Raw genomic sequence first — 12,666 nt, 5'->3', positions numbered from 1 at the left:
TTTTACATGGAAGATACATTTACATTTACGTCATTTAGCAGACGCTCTTATCCAGAGTGACTTACAAATTGGTGCATTCTCCCTATAGCCAGTGGGATAACCACTTTACACATATTATTTTCTATTTTAATTGTATCTATTTTTTAAAATATTTTTTTAAATATATATTTTTTTTTGGGGGGGGGGTGGGGTAGAAGGATTACTTTATCCTATCCCAGGTATTCCTTAAAGAGGTGGGGTTTCAAATGTCTCCGGAAGGTGGTGAGTGACTCCGCTGTCCTGGCGTCGTGAGGGAGCTTGTTCCACCATTGGGGTGCCAGAGCAGCGAACAGTTTTGACTGGGCTGAGCGGGAACTATGCTTCCGCAGAGGAAGGGGAGCCAGCAGGCCAGAGGTGGATGAACGCAGTGCCCTCGTTTGGGTTTAGGGACTGATCAGAGCCTGAAGGTATGGAGGTGCCGTTCCCCTCACAGCTCCATAGGCAAGCACCATGGTCTTGTAACAGATGAGAGCTTCAACTGGAAGCCAGTGGAGTGTGCGGAGGAGCGGGGTGACGTGAGAGAACTTGGGAAGGTTGAACACCAGACGGGCTGCGACATTCTGGATGAGTTGTAGGGGTTTAATGGCACAGGCAGGGAGCCCAGCCAACAGCGAGTTGCAGTAATCCAGACGGGAGATGACAAGTGCCTGGATTAGGACCTGTGCCGCTTCCTGTGTAAGGCAGGGTCGTACTCTCCGAATGTTGTAGAGCATGAACCTGCAGGATCGGGTCACCGCCTTGATGTTAGCGGAGAACGACAGGGTGTTGTCCAGGGTCACGCCAAGGCTCTTCGCACTCTGGGAGGAGGACACAACGGAGTTGTCAACCGTGATGGCGAGATCATGGAACGGGCAGTCCCTTCCCCGGGAGGAAGAGCAGCTCCGTCTTGCCAAGGTTCAGCTTGAGGTGGTGATCCGTCATCCATACTGATATGTCTGCCAGACATGCAGAGATGCGATTCGCCACCTGGTTATCAGAAGGGGGAAAGGAGAAGATTAGTTGTGTGTCGTCTGCGTAGCAATGATAGGAGAGGCCATGTGAGGATATGACAGAGCCAAGTGACTTGGTGTATAGCGAGAATAGGAGAGGGCCTAGAACTGAGCCCTGTGGGACACCAGTGGTGAGAGCACGTGGTGCGGAAACAGCTTCTCGCCACGCCACTTGGTAGGAGCGACCGGTCAGGTAGGACGCAATCCAAGAGTGAGCCGCGCCGGAGATGCCCAGCTCGGAGAGGGTGGAGAGGAGGATCTGATGGTTCACAGTATCAAAGGCAGCAGACAGGTCTAGAAGGACAAGAGCAGAGGAGAGAGAGTTAGCTTTAGCAGTGCGGAGAGCCTCCGTGACACAGAGAAGAGCAGTCTCAGTTGAATGACCAGTCCTGAAACCTGACTGGTTTGGATCAAGAAGGTCATTCTGAGAGAGATAGCAAGAGAGTTGGCTAAAGACGGCACGCTCAATAGTTTTGGAAAGAAAAGAAAGAAGGGATACTGGTCTGTAGTTGTTGACATCAGAGGGATCGAGTGTTGGTTTTTTGAGAAGGGGTGCAACTCTCGCTCTCTTGAAGACGGAAGGGACATAGCCAGCGGTCAAGGATGAGTTGATCAGCGAGGTGAGGTAGGGGGAGAAGGTCACCGGAGATGGTCTGGAGAAGAGAGGAGGGGATGGGGTCAAGCGGGCAGGTTGTTGGGCGGCCTGCAGTCACAAGTCGCGAGATTTTATCTGGAGAGAGAGGGGAGAAAGAAGTCAAAGCATAGGGTAGGGCAGTGTGAGCAGGACCAGCAGTGTCATTAGACTTAACAAACGAGGATCGGATGTCGTCAACCTTCTTTTCAAAGTGGTTGACGAAGTCATCCACAGAGAGGGAGGAGGGGTGGGGGGTGGGAGGAGGATTCAGCAGGGAGGAGAATGTGGCAAAGAGCTTCCTAGGGTTAGAGGCAGATGCTTGGAATTTAGGGTGGTAGAAAGTGGCCTTAGCAGCAGAAACAGATGAAGAAAATGTAGAGAGGAGGGAGTGAAAAGATGCCAGGTCGGCAGGGAGTCTAGTTTTCTTCTATTTCCGCTCAGCTGCCCGGAGCTCTGTTCTGTGAGCTCGCAATGAGTCATCAAGCCACGGAGCTGGAGGGGAGGACCGAGCCGGCCGGGAGGATAGGGGACACAGAGAGTCAAAGGATGCAGAAAGGGGAGGAGAGGAGGGTTGAGGAGGCAGAATCAGGAGATTGGAGGGAGAAGGATTGAGCAGAGGGAAGAGATGATAGGATGGAAGAGGAGAGAGTAGTGGGAGAGAGAGAGCGAAGGTTGCGGCAGCGCATTACCATCTGTGTAGGGGCAGAGTGAGTAGTGTTGGAGGAGAGCGAGAGAGAAAAGGATACAAAGTAGTGGTCGGAGACATGGAGGGGAGTTGCAGTGAGATTAGTAGAGCAGCATCTAGTAAAGATGAGGTCAAGCGTATTGCCTGCCTTGTGAGTAGGGGGGGACGGTGAGAGGGTGAGGTCAAAAGAGGAGAGGAGTGGAAAGAAGGAGGCAGAGAGAAATTAGTCAAATGTAGACGTAGGGAGGTTGAAATCCCCCAAAACTGTGAGGGGTGAGCCATCCTCAGGAAAGGAGCTTATCAAGGCGTCAAGCTCATTGATGAACTCTCCAAGGGAACCTGGAGGGCGATAGATGACAAGGATATTAAGCTTAAATGGGCTAGTGACTGTGACAGCATGGGACTCAAATTAGGAGATAGACAGATGGGTTAGGGGAAAAATTGAGAATGTCCACTTGGGAGAGATGAGGATTCCTGTGCCACCACCCCTCTGACCAGATGCTCTCGGGGTATGCGAGAACACATGGTCAGACGAGGAGAGAGCAGTAGGAGTTGCAGTGTTTTCAGTGGTAATCCATGTTTCCGTCAGCGCCAGGAATTCGAGGGACTGGAGGGTAGCATAGGCTGGGATGAAGTCAGCCTTGTTGGCAGCAGAACGGCAGTTCCAGAGGCTGCCTGAGACCTGGAACTCCAGGTGTGTGGTGCATGCAGGGACCACCAGGTTAGAGAGGCAGCAGCCACGCGGTGTGAGGCGTTTGTGTAGCCTGTGCGGAGAGGAGAGAACAGGGATAGGCAGAGGCATAGTTGACAGGCTGTAGCAAATGGCTACAATAATGCAGAGGAGATCGGAATGAAATGAACTAAACATCAGGGAAAGGAGAGAGCGGGGCCTCCCTCACCACAACTCCCAAATATAACTCTCCCAACTTCCACCTCAGAGACTATAATTGTTTCACTGAAACACCCGAATAAAACTCTCCCAACTTCCACTTTAGAAATTAGAATTGTTGTAAACTACAGCGGTTCAATGTTTCAAGGAATAGACTCAACTTACTTTATTCAGCTAGCTAACTATGACGCCATAGCTAACTAGCATGCTAGCATCCAATAACACACAGTTTAGCACCAATACTTGGTTACAACAAGCTACCAATAGTGTTAACACACTAAACAGATAATTCGTGTCCGTGTCTAGTTCCTTTCATAACGCAGCAATAATTAAACGTTGGCTAGCTAACACAAAGATATTGTATTTAGCTGCTACAGGAGATAATATAAGGCAAGTATTGGAAACAATAGAACACTATGGAAAATATGGGAAACCAGGCCTGCTATTCATAGCAGACTTCGAAAAGGCATTTGATAAAGTACGACTGGGGTTTATATATAAATGCCTGGAGCATTTCAATTTTGGAGAATCTCTTATAAAATGGGTCAAAATCATGTATAGTAACCCTAGGTGTAAAATAGTAAATAATGGCTATTTCTCAGAAAGTTTGAAACTGTCAAGAGGAGTGAAACAAGGTTGTCCACTATCGGCATATCTATTTATTATTGCCATCGAGATGTTAGCTATTAAAATCAGATCCAACAATAATATCAAGGGATTAGAAATCCAGGGCTTAAAAACAAAGTGTCATTGTACGATGATTCATGTTTTCTTTTAAATCCACAACTTGAATAGAGGATCTAGATACATTTTCGAACCTCTCTGGATTACAACCAAATTATGATAAATGTACTATATTACGTATTGGATCACAAAAAAATTGAAATGTTACATTACCTTGTAGTTTACCAGTAAAATGGTCTGATGGTGATGTGGATATACTCTGAATAAATATCCAAAATGAAATAAATGATCTCACTCCAATACATTTTAATAGAAAGTTAGCAAAAATAGATAAGATCTTGCTTCTATGGAATGGTAAATACCTGTCAATTTGTGGAAAAATCACCCTGATTAACTATTTAGTATTATCCCAGTTTACCTATTTGCTTATGGTCTTGCCTAGCGAAAAAAAAATAAAATTATATGAGAAAAAAAATATTCCATTTTATTTGGAACGGCAAGCCAGACAAAATTAAACGGGCCTATTTATATAATGAATATGAATTCGGAGGACAGAAATTATTAAATATTAAAGCATTAGACCTATCACTAAAAGCTTCAGTCATACAAAAATTATACTTAAATCCAAACTGGTTCTCTAGCAAACTAGTAAGATTATCTCACCCAATGTTCAAGAAGGGACTTTTTCCCTTTATTCAGATTATAACCCCTCACTTTCAGGTGTTTGAAAAGGAAATAATCTCCCAAATATCACTATTTCTAAAACAAGCCATAGAAAGTTGGTTGCAATTTCAATTTAATAATCCAGAAATGACAGAACAAATGTTGCAACAAATATTGTGGTTAAACTCAAATATACTAATTGATAAAAAAAAGTTTTTTTTAAAAAAAAAAAAGTATAATCTTCGTAAATGATATTATCGGTAGGAATGGTGGAGTTATGTCGCACATGCAGCTAAAAAAACACATGGAAATGTCTGCTCTACCCAAAATTACAACCAAATAATTGCAGCATTACTGCAAAAATGGAAGAGGAAAGTGGAAGGAGGAAAAAGTAAGGAACTTGTCTGTCGGCCTAGCATTAAAGAACATAATTGTTTAAAGAAAATTGTGATAAATAAAAAAGTTTACCAGTTTCATTTAAGGACCAAAAGATTGACAGCTGTCCCATATAGATTTCAACATAGTTGGGAAGAGATTTTTGACGTACCGATTCCATGGCATAGTGTTTATGAACTGATACGCAAAACGACGCCGGATTCAAAACTTAGAATTTTTCAATTTAAATGATCTTGCTACCAATAGAATGTTATTTGTATGGGGGATACAGGCTCTGTCGTAGCCGGCCGCGACCGGGAGACCCATGGGGCGGCGCACAATTGGCCCAGCGTCGTCCAGGGTAGGGGAGGGAATGGCCGGCAGGGTTGTAGCTCAGTTGGTAGAGCATGGCGTTTGCAACGCCAGGGTTGTGGGTTCGATTCCCACGGGGGGCCAGTATGAAAACATTTTTAAAAAATAATAATGTATGCACTCACTAACTGTAAGTCGCTCTGGATAAGAGCATCTGCTAAATGACTAAAATGTAAATGTAAATTATACAATCTTCCCAGCTCTGCAGATTTGGCTGTGACGAGACAGAATCATTAGATCATTTGTTTTGGTACTGTCCATTTGTAGCTTGTTTCTGGACACATGTCCAGAAATGGCTGAAGGATTGCAATATTTGCATGGAGCTGACCCTGCAGATAGCACTACAGGGTGATCTGAAAAGTCATAGTCAATCGATCAATAATATAATAATACTTTTAGCAAAAAAAAATATTTTCAATTCACAAACTGTAGAAACAATGAGAATCCAATATGGATGGTGTTAAGAGATAGATGGGAGGTGTTGAATGAAGCTGAAGGATGGGACTAATAACAACAACTAATAATAACAAGATAACTAGTGTAAGACATGCTGTGTCCATAATAAGTATATAGGTTATATATTGTGAGCTTTTGTGAAAGAGCACAGTTATAAAGATATGGCATATAGAAGCATACCAGATGGACATCATGAAAATGATCGGAGGAAGTTCAGGAGTAAAAACAAACAAAATATAATTATTGACTGTGTCCATAAAATGTATATAGTATGTATAAGCATGAAGTAGAGGCCTAAGCATTGTTGTTCACTAGTTTACTCAAATTAGGGAAGGGATGGTGGGGTTGGAAAGTAATAAAGGGAAATATATATTTTTAAAGGATATGTATGTATGTATGTATGTATGTATGTATGTGTATGTATGTGTGTGTGTGTATATATATATATATATATATATATATATATATATGCAAGAAAAAAAAGAAGAAAAAAATAATATGGGGGATTGGAAGTGATGCAGACAATTACATTGATGGAAGTTACAATCTATCTGCAATATTAAAGCTGATCTACCCCCTAAATAAATACAAATATTTTTAAAAGTTTGCCGACGACACAACGGTGGTAGGCCTGATCACCAACAACGATGAGACAGCCTATAGGGAGGAGGTCAGACCTCTGACAGTGTGGTGCCAGGACAACAACCTCTCCCTCAACGTGATCAAGACAAAGGAGATGATCGTGGACTACAGGAAAAGGAGGGCAGAGCCCGCCCCCATTCACATCGACGGGGCTGTAGTGGAGCAGGTTGAGAGCTTCAAGTTCCTTGGTGTCCACATCACCAACAAACTCTCATGGTCCAAACACACCAAGACAGTCGTGAAGAGGGCACGACAAAGCCTATTCCCCCTCAGGAGACTGAAAAGATTTGGCATGCGTCCTCAGATCCTCAAAAAGTTATACAGCTGCACTATCGAGAGCATCCTGACTGGTTGCATCACCGCCTGGTATGGCAACTGCTATTTTTCTTAACTGCATTGTTGGTTAAGGGCTTGTAAGTAAGCTTTTCACGTTAAGGTCTACACCTGTTGTATTCGGCGCATGTAACAAATACAATTTGATTTGAAAAGTCTCACCTCGTCTAGCGTATTTTGTTTTGTCGACATTTGGAAAGTTTACCGAAAATTTTTCTGTTTCCATCAGGCCTGTCATGACATGTTTTATCCGACATGTACTTTACTCGCATACAAAGTTTGGATGGAAACCTGGTTACAGTCGGAGTTTAATTCAATAAGAGAAAAGCTGTGAAATGGAGTTGAAAATAAATTGAAGGGAGGGCCAGAACAGTAGCTTAATGTTTAGGAAAGATTTGGTGAAGTGGTAAAAGAGGATGATAGGTTTGTTATGTGTGATGATTGTAAGGCTCTATACAATTTCGACAGTCACAAGATGGGGACTTCAAAATGGCACGTCAAGGGAACTGTAGGCTACTATAGGTCTATAACCTCTCACATAGCCTAATATAATATGAACTCCTGCAGATCTAAAGGTCCCGAACAGTGAAAATTATGTTTTTAATCAAATTGGATGATCTAGTTGGTTGACCCAAGTATGAAAAATGACTGTAGCTGGTACATTGACAAAGTTGATCATAATGTTATTGGTCCCCTCCCCCCATGTCAAACGCTTGGATTCAGCAGGCAGCCATTACTTCCGGCTTTATGCAACGTCATGTAAAGCCTAACAACATTTTATGCACCAGTGGTAACGTCTTATAATCTTAACTAATTTAAATATGTAACGCCTTAAAAGCATTTGGCCTCCCTTCATGAAAAAAGTATAACATAATATCCAATCAGCTTTGATTTAAACCGAGTGTTCCCAACTGTGAATGGTCCTGGCGCACCAAAAAAAGTGTAAAGGGAAGACAGTTTGGATTTAGCTTCACTCCAATCACATCGAGAGCAATACGTCATTGACCGAAACAACTTGAATTGTTGCATCTCATTGTGTTGTTGTCCTCCTGTGGCTAGCTAGCTAGCAAATATTGGCCCTTTCCTATATTAGCCATGGATGGAGATAGGGATTTGGACTTGTAGTTTTACCTAATTCTCCGTACTGGCCAATGATTATAATGGCGATTCTGATCCAACCATAAATTCATACATTGTGCCCCTGGCCTGAGAGGATGGAAGTTCAGTATGTAGCTAGATGTAGAAGGCTAATTAATGTTAACTAGCTAAAGTTTTCCATTAAAGGAAGTTTGACTAATGAGCAAGCATTTTAGCCAGGTAGCCTAGGAAAACAAAAATAAAAGTGTGTACTATTTGACAGTCATAGACCGTTCCGACAACATGAAAGAGAGGATGATGGCATTGGCGTTTCTCTACAAGTAGGGGGAGTCAACATGTTTTTCTACTTACATTTACGTCATTTAGCAGACGCTCTTATCCAGAGCAATTTACAGTGAGTAAGTGCATACATTTTCCATACTGGCCCCCCGTGGGAATCGAACCCACAACCCTGGCGTTACAAGCGCCATGCTCTACCAACTGAGCTACAGGGGACCTTATACACACACATACGAGAAATCAGAACCATGGACAGCCACATCATATTTAGCTCACGTTGATTGGACTAAATCGTTTTTGGTATCTTTTAGTTTTCACTGTATTAGACTAAGCATAGGTGATTTGATGATAATGAAGTTGAAATGTTGCTGGAATAGTGGAGGCAGCTCCTGTTTTCTTTGCGACTTGTGGTAACTCTCTGTGGTTATGAATCAATAGTTGTTTAATATTCCGAAAATGTCGTAAACATTAACTTGCTTGACCATGCTGTAGGTCATTAAACTGTTTGTGACATGCAATATGCTTTGTGGACTTCACCGGACAGAGGTTGCTCTCCGGTTTTGTGATGAAACAAAGGTGTGGTTGAATTTATTCTGCCACTGTCTTCTTATTTTCTCAGCCTTAGGCCTTAAATATATATATATATATATATATATATATATACACAGTGAGGGAAAAAAGTATTTGATCCCCTGCTGATTTTGTACGTTTGCCCACTGACAAAGAAATGATCAGCCTATAATTTTAATGTTAGGTTTATTTGAACAGTGAGAGACAGAATAACAACAACAAAATCCAGAAAAACACATGTCAAAAATGTTATGAATTGATTTGCATTTTAATGAGGGAAATAAGTATTTGACCCCCTCTCAATCAGAAAGATTTCTGGCTCCCAGGGGTCTTTTATACAGGTAACGAGTTGAGATTAGGAGCACACTCTTAAAGGGAGTGCTCCTAATCTCAGTTTGTTACCTGTATAAAAGACACCTGTCCACAGAAGCAATCAATCAATCAGATTCCAAACTCTCCACCATGGCCAAGACCAAAGAGCTCTCCAAGGATGTCAGGGACAATATTGTAGACCTACACAAAGCTGGAATGGGCTACAAGACCATCGGCAAGCAGCTTGGTGCGAAGGTGACAACAGTTGGTGCGATTATTGGCAAATGGAAGAAACACACAAATAACTGTCAATCTCCCTCGGCCTCGGGCTCCATGCAAGATCTCACCTCGTGGAGTTGCAATGATCATGAGAACGGTGAGGAATCAGCCCAGAACTACACGGGAGGATCTTGTCAATGATCTCAAGGCAGCTGGGACCATAGTCACCAAGAAAACAATTGGTAACACACTACGCCGTGAAGGACTGAAATCCTGCAGCGCCCGCAAGGTCCACCTGCTCAAGAAAGCACATATACAGGCCAGTCTGAAGTTTGCCAATGAACATCTGAATGATTCAGAGGAGAACTGGGTGAAAGTGTTGTGGTCAGACCAAAATCGAGCTCTTTGGCATCAACTCAACTCGCCGTGTTTGGAGGAGGAGGAATGCTGCCTATGACCACAAGAACACCATCCCCACCGTCAAACATGGAGGTGGAAACATTATGCTTTGGGGGTGTTTTTCTGCTAAGGGGACAGGACAACTTCACCGCATCAAAGGGACGATGGACGGGGCCATGTACCGTCAAATCTTGGGTGAGAACCTCCTTCCCTCAGCCAGGGCATTGAAAATGGGTCGTGGATGGGTATTCCAGCATGACAATGACCCAAAACACACGGCCAAGGCAAAAAAGGAGTGGCTCAAGAAGAAGCACGTTAAGGTCCTGGAGTGGCCTAGCCAGTCTCCAGACCTTAATCCCATAGAAAATCTGTGGAGGGAGCTGAAGGTTCGAGTTGCCAAACGTCAGCCTCGAAACCTTAATGACTTGGAGAAGATCTGCAAAGAGGAGTGGGACAAAATCCCTCCTGAGATGTGTGCAAACCTGGTGGCCAACTACAAGAAACGTCTGACCTCTGTGATTGCCAACAAAGGTTTTGCCACCAAGTACTAAGTCATGATTTGTAGAGGGGTCAAATACTTATTTCCCTCATTAAAATGCAAATCAATTTATAACATTTTTGACATGCGTTTTTCTGGATTTTTTTGTTGTTATTCTGTCTCTCACTGTTCAAATAAACCTACCATTAAAATTATAGACTGATCATGTCTTTGTCAGTGGGCAAACGTACAAAATCAGCAGGGGATCAAATACTTTTTTCCCTCACTGTATATATACATATATATACACTACCGTTCAAAAGTTTGGGGTCACTTAGAAATGTCCTTGTTTTCCATGAAAACATACATGAAATTAGTTTGAATAGGAAATATAGCAAAATGCATAGGAAATGTAGTCATTGACAAGGTTAGAAATAATGATTTTTAATAGAAATAAAAATTGTGTCCTTCAAACTTTGCTTTCGTCAAAGAATCCTCAATTTACAGCAATTATGGCTTGATGGGCACTTCTTACGTACCATACGGTCAAGCTGCTCCCACAACCGCTCAATAGGGTTGAGATCCGGTGACTGTGCTGGCTACTCCATTATAGACAGAATACCAGCTGACTGCTTCTTCCCTAAATCATTTTTGCATAGTTTGGAGCTGTGCTTTGGGTCATTATCCTGTTGTGGGAGGAAATTGGCTCCAATCAAGCGCCGTCCACAGGGTATGGCATGGCGTTGCAAAATGGAGTGATAGCCTTCCTTCTTCAAGATCCCTTTTACCCTGTACAAATCTCCCACTTTACCACCACCAAAACACCCCCAGACCATCACATTGCCGCCACAAGGAATCGCTAGTGCACGATGAGCCAAGTAAAGCCCTCCCTTTAGGGCTTTAGAAGCTTCTGATAGGCTCATTGACATAATTTGAATCAATTGGAGGTGTACCTGTGGATGTATTTCAAGGCCTACCTTCAAACTCAGTGTCTCTTTGCTTGACATCATGGGAAAATCAGAAGAAATCAGCCAAGACCGCAGGAAAAAAATGTGACCTCCACAAGTCTGGTTCCTCCTTGGGAGCAATTTCCAAATGCCTGAAGGTACCACGTTCATCTGTACAACACCATGGGACCATGCAGCCATCATACCGCTCAGGAAGGAGACGCGTTCTGTCTCCTAGAGATTAACGTACTTTGGTGCGAAAAGTGCAAATCAATCCCAGAACAACAGCAAAGGACCTTATGAAGACGCTGGAGGAAACAGGTACAAAAGTATCTATATCCACAGTAAAACAAGTCCTATATTGACATAACCTGAAAGGCCACTCAGCAAGGAAGAAGCCACTGCTCCAAAACTGCCATAAAAAAGCCAGACTACGGTTTGCAACTGCACATGGGGATAAAGATCGTGCTTTTTGGAGAAATGTCCTCTGGTCTGATTAAACAGATAGAACTGTTTGGCCATAATGACCATCGTTATGTTATGAAAAAGGGGGCGGCTTGCAAGCCGAAGAACACCATCCCAACTGTGAAGCACGGGGGTGGCAGCATCATGCTGTGGGGGTGCTTTGCTGCAGGAGGGACTGGTGCACTTCACAAAATAGATGGCATCATGAGGAAGGAAAAGTATGTGGATATATTGAAGCAACATCTCAAAACATCAGTCAGGAAGTAAAAGCTTGGTCGCAAATGGGTCTTCCAAATGGACAATGACCCCAAGCATACTTCCAAAGTTGTGGCAAAATGGCTTAAGGACAACAAAGTCAAGGTATTGGAGTGGCCATCACAAAGCCCTGACCTCAATCCTATAGAAAATTTGTGGGCAGAACTGAAAAAGCGTGTGCGTGCAAGGAGGTCTACAAACCTGACTCAGTTACACCAGCTCTGTCAGGAGGAATGGGCCAAAATTCACCCAACTTATTGTGGGAAGCTTGTGGAAGGCTGCCCGACACATTTGACCCAAGTTAAACAATTTAAAGGCCATGCTACCAAAAACTAATTGAGTGTACGTAAACTTCTGACCCCCTGGGAATGTGATGAAAGAAATAACATCTTAAATAAATAATTCTCTCTACTATTATTCTGACATTTCACATTCTTAAAATAAAGTGGTGATCCTAACTGACCTAAAACAGGGAATTTCTACTAGGATTAAATGTCAGGAATTGTGAAAAACTGAGTTTAAATGTATTTGGCTAAGGTGTATGTAAACTTCCGACTTCAACTGTATGTGGGTAAGCTGTGTGAGCTGTCCATCCCAGGACCCCTGTCTGCCCAGTGTGAGAGGCCTGACAAGGAGGAGGCTATAGCTGGATTTGTCTCCCGCTTCAATCTTGGGGGTGACTGAAGCAAAGTGGGTGACTGAAGCCTGCTTGATTGAAGCGGGGTACATGGGTGCCCCTCTTCACCGGCTTCCCTCCCCATCAATCTCTGTAGTTGGTTGCATTTTCTAAAGCCTAAGTAATTCACTTTTAAGTGATATGATATCACATTTTGTTACTTTGTATTGTTTGTTTTTTCAAACATTCGGACGGGAGATGAGTGTT

General features: G+C 43.1%; 1 non-coding gene across 1 annotated transcript; it reads right to left on the bottom strand.

Annotated features, from left to right (window-relative positions):
- Positions 1–8,280: 8,280 nt before the first annotated feature.
- Positions 8,281–8,356, bottom strand: trnat-ugu. Its single transcript has one exon. It is a non-coding gene; the product is annotated as a tRNA-Thr (tRNA).
- Between the last annotated feature and the right edge of the window lie 4,310 nt (positions 8,357–12,666).

The sequence above is a fragment of the Coregonus clupeaformis genome, chromosome 10 (assembly GCF_020615455.1).
Source record: "Coregonus clupeaformis isolate EN_2021a chromosome 10, ASM2061545v1, whole genome shotgun sequence".
Lineage (NCBI taxonomy): Eukaryota > Metazoa > Chordata > Actinopteri > Salmoniformes > Salmonidae > Coregonus > Coregonus clupeaformis.
Note: the sequence above shows the minus strand (reverse complement) of the source record. Positions and strands in the feature narration are given on the sequence as shown.